This window comes from Triticum dicoccoides, chromosome 4A, assembly GCF_002162155.2.
Source record: "Triticum dicoccoides isolate Atlit2015 ecotype Zavitan chromosome 4A, WEW_v2.0, whole genome shotgun sequence".
NCBI classification, from domain to species: domain Eukaryota; kingdom Viridiplantae; phylum Streptophyta; class Magnoliopsida; order Poales; family Poaceae; genus Triticum; species Triticum dicoccoides.
In genome coordinates this window covers 748,402,866-748,408,188 of record NC_041386.1, presented here as the reverse complement: position 1 = coordinate 748,408,188, position 5,323 = coordinate 748,402,866, and positions in this window count along the sequence as shown.

Sequence of the window (5,323 nt, the reverse complement as noted above, 5' to 3'; positions counted from 1 at the left end):
AGTAATTAATTTGTTCATATTATGTTAGATTTTTTTTTAGATTAATTAGATTTTTTTTGTTAGATTAGATATGTGTAGTAATTAATTTGTTCATATTATGTTAGATTTTTTTTCTGTTAATAGATTTTTTTGGTGATATTATTATTGAATATGCATGTTTGGTGATATTATTGTTAATAGATTTTTTTTGGTGATATTTAGATTGTGTAATTAATTTTGTTCATAGAATTTTAATGATTTTTTTGTTCATAGTATTTAAAAAAAGGAAAAAAAATAAGAAGTAGTTTATATATAGTTGAACTAGCTAGTTGATTTAATAAACTAATTTATTTTACGTCACCGTGACGGTGGTGAGGCATCCGGACACCGCGGAGGTGGTACGTCACCGTGTCAGCGAGGAGGACGAGCACGTCCGTCGCTACATGGTTGCATTGGAGGGGAGGTTCGACAATGCCTGGCAGGTTCTTCAGGGATCTCACTGGAGCTATGATCCTGTGATGGTTCCTTATCTTTGGGTGTCCACCGCCCGCGTCGATACCCGTCGGGCGCTACGGCTCTATTTGTATTAGTGATAATATTCGACGATGTACGGACACCAAGAGATGATGTACTTTTGCTTATAATTATTGAATGCATGCTATTTTGAATACTATACTTTATTTTATGATTTTGTTTTGCTTATTTTATGATTTGGTTTTGCTTATTGAATGCTCATATTGGATAAGTTCTCCTTCATTCCCGTGGGCTAGACAATTTGGTATAATAATGCATTCGGGAACGAAAGAGGAGCTACGTACATCGATCATCGATAGTCAACCCGTGATTAATAATAATGATCTAGTTTAATATTTGAATTATGAACATAGGCCGGAAATGTCGTACTCATCGGACGACGAAAACCGCCCGGGGGAGTGCGACTGGTGCCACGACGACTGAGGTATCTGCGACAGGTTCATTGAGCTGGACGAAGATCGGCGCTTCAGCATTAAGCTCGAGGAGACCTGCGATGTTCATACGGTATGCAACGACGACAATAGTTTTTTTCGTAATTAAGCACGACTTCAACTATTTTAACGTGTATTTTTTATCTTTTCCAATTCGACTAGCTTATCCCATTCTTTGCAAGACGCTATGTCTTGGAGAGGATGGGTTTTGAAGACCATGAAAGTTTCTAAACCAAAAAAATTATCCTAAGTACCCATCATGGTGTGGATTTTTAAGTAAAGCTGTACAATGCTCAGAGTGTAACCCATTTTGGTTGCAAAAATTGGGATACATTTTGCAAGATGTATGGTCTTGATGAGGGTATGCTTGTCACCATGGATCTTGGTGATCGTACAATCGAGCAAGAGACACCTTCGATTTGGGTCCTTGTGGATACACCTCCAATTCTTCCCTCATGTGAGCTAAACATAGTTATTAAGTAATTTATATTGTTTATTTCAAAATATATAGTTGAAAACTTATCTCCATTGACAGCTTATTTTCATTCTTCAAAGAATGTGCGGAAGATGGTAGACAGAACGTACTACACCGAAGGCTCCGAATTAACTTATCAGGATAAAAATCATCTGGTCGGATTTTGTACTGATCTTGAGAATTACAATATCTACAATCAAACTCCTCAACATTATGGTCAATACGTGCGACTAGTGCACGTGTTGAACTACGGTAACTACCATGGAGATACCCTGGTAAGATTATTTTTTACTATTACAACATCCGTGCATCTTTTTGCACACTTCCGAAACTAGTACATCATTGCTTACTACGAAGTTATTACTATGTTTTTCAACAGATAATCCCGAATGATTGTGTGCCTCATCTGATGTATACGCATGGTTGCCTTCATGTTTTGAACATACAACCAGGTCGTCCTACGAATCTCAACTGTCCATACCGGGTTTCTAAAAGAAGTGGAGACATAGCAATCAAAGAATGGAAAAAATGTATGGACAGTCGTAAGGAGCTTCTTGGAAGCAATAAGCAGCGAAGGGCAAGAGTTGGAGACAGGATGATCGCCATTCTTCATAATGGAGAGTCGGGGTCTATATTGTTTTATGCTATTTTACCTTAAGGGTGGTTAGGTCCTACCTGATACTTATGATCATGTGCTAAGAACAATTATGTAGGGTTGGGTTCGATGACTATGAGGATGATGATCGTATGACTTATTATTAATAACGAGTAGAAGTTGTATGATGATGCATGATTAGTAGGACTTGTTATTATATATATGACGATGTATGATGCAAGCATGCATGAGCATGTTATATCTGCGGGTGCAATGAACATAGCAGCAGCGTTAATAAACCAAGGATGAAGATATAAGAGAGGACACTTCTCTCTATTAGCTAGCTATAATAACAACCTAATAATAACCCCCAAAACCCCTAAAGCAGCCACTTTTGTAAAAAAAATTAACTTTTGGTCCCGGTTGGAGCCACCAACCGGGACCAAAGGCCCCCTGACTGGGCTCGGCGCACAGGGCCACGTGGAGGCACATTGGTCCCGGTTCGTGTTTGAACCGGGACTAATGGGTGGAGCCATTAGTAACGACCCATTAGTCCCGGTTCATGAACCGGGACTAAAGGCCCTTACGAACCGGGTCTAATGGGTGGTTTTCTACTAGTGCAAGCATGCCCAAGATAGCCCCTCTGCTTGAGGTTCTACAGATGAAGTGGCCAACAGGCTTTCCCCTTGACCATATGATTAATATTTCTGTGCAATATAATCTTTAGTGCAAAGGCTACATTGAGGTGGAACCTAGAGTTGGTTAGCTGTCTATTGGTGGCCTTCATTTCTCAATGCCTTGGTGACTCTGACATGGACCACTTGTTCAAATTTGCCAAATGGTTGATTAACATTTTTCAAACACTTGTCCAACATTTTTCAAACACTTTTTCAACATTTTTGTAAAAAAAGCATCGTTTTTCAGACATGGTCACCATTATTTATATACACATTTAATATTTTCCAAATGCTTGATTAACATTTTCCAAGTATTTGCTCAATACGTTTTTCAAATGCTTGATTAACATTTTTACATACATGGTAAACAAATTAAATATATTTTTAATACATGGTCAGCATTTTTATACTCATTTAGCAATTCCCAAATGCTTGATTAACATTCTTCAAATACTTGTTATACATAGTTTATCAAAATGCTTGATTAATATTTATATATAGATGATAAAAAAATCATCATTTTTAGTACATGATCAACATTTTTGCTATACACATTCAACATTTTTCTGAATGCTTGATTAACATTTTTCATATACTTGTTCAATATTTTTCAAATACTTTTCAACATTTTTAAATGTTTTTTGTAGAGTGTTTTTGTAATATATAGTATTTCAAAATATATAAAAAGGGACAAAAATAAAGCAAAAATCAAAAATAGAAAACGGAAAAAAATTTTGTGACCTACCCCGCGCATGGGTTGGCCCATCTCGCTCGCCCCTTTAGCGAGTCGGAAGCTGGACTCACAGAAGGCGAGATATAGGAGCACCCATGAACGTGGGTCTGTCTCTGTATTCTCGCGATGGGCCTTGGATCAATTAATGCGCGTGCGCCAGACGTAGAATTTAATGTACATTGCCCGTGAGATCCACATACATACATACAACCTATTGCTTGCTTTTTTGCATTACTGGACTGCTGCTGTCGCCGACTGACCCATCCGGTAGACCCAGATCTAGGGTTTTCCCCGGAACATCCCGGTTGAGACTGCCGCTGAACGCCACCCAACCAAGACGGGCTCATCACCTTCCCATGCTCACTGAAGGCGACACCTCCATAAAGATGACGATGCCGCGAGCGTTGCTGCCGCCCAGTCCGGAGGGATTTGGGTTTTACCCTGGTTCACGAGCAAAGGAGGGAGGCAGACATGTAGGGGACGACGCCTACATGTAGGGCATGACGCCCGCATGCGTCGCCCTCATCGTGGTCGGAAGATCCGGAATTGGATTTCTCCGGGCTCCACACTTCACCATCCCTTTCCTCAGTCGCGGCACTGGTGACCAAGGGCGACCGGAAACCAGATCGTGAAGTATGCATTGGGACGGCGTCTGATCCAGGACGGGCGCCCCCGAGACCAGCACGCCCCACAGGCACCACCCACTGCCATCTTGCCGCCCGTGCAGCCAAGGGGGCGGCCAGCACCTGCGACAGCCGCTGGCCGAGAGCCACCCCTTTGGGCCGCCGCCTCGGTTCCAAAGTCCCCCGTGCGTGGAAAGGCATTGCAGATCCTCTCCGCCATCTTCCTTGATGGTCACGCGGCATTTCGGCGACCCCCTCCAATGGCGGCGAGGGAGAGGAGAGAGGGAGGGCGGCCGGCGGCGGACAAGGTTAGCGCCGCATGAGTCGCCCCTGCTGGAGCGACGCGGGGGCTATTGGGCGCGCGATCGAAAGTAGTTATATTGTCGTCGGGACATCGTCTCGATAGCGTAAACAATGGACTATAGCTCTTAAAATGCCTGAAAAATGCTAGAACAACAATATTTCGAAGCATTCCAAAATAGTAATGTAACCGTGATTCGTTGTAACGAAAACCGAAACGATTATGAGTCTAATTTGGAGCTTCAGAGCATTTGAAACAGATGGTCCAAATTACAACCTCTATGGTATTTTCCAACAACTATGAATTATTTGGTTTGGTAGCTTACTAACAATATTCTTTTGCATGGATGGAATGGCCTAGAAAAAAAACATTTATTATCTGGCTTACAAATATATATTTAGTATGTATGGGATTGGGCCAGAAGACCAAAGACAAACACAAGTTACATACTTACATACAACAGGGATTTATCTATTTATTTATTTATTTATTCATACGGTGGGTCGGCGACGCGGCCTAATTCGCTGCTCCAGCCAAGGTTAGCACATCAAACTCTACGAATCTCTCCCAATTCTCATCTTCTCTTGGTCTTGAAATTATACATTGGGTTTTACTTGTTTTGTTGTGTGATCCGAGATGTCCCAATTCTCTCTAGGTGTTAAAATTATACACTAGATTTTACTTGTTCCGTTGTGTTATCTGAGATGCTACGAAAAGTTTATATCTTCTACATGTCCTACAAATTGTTGTGATGCAAATTATGTTATACGATTTCGTATCTATCTGTGATGCCAAAATTTTCTATGCCGAACTTATACAATATAGCTAATTCTGTGATTCCCATTTACCATTCAGCAGTTATGAAGAGAAAAAAACGCCACCAAACACCATTAAGATTAATTCGTGTTTAAGTAGCTTGTTTTCGAGTTCTCAACCTACCAACCTTGTTTCATCTGATTATTTTTTGCATCGGAT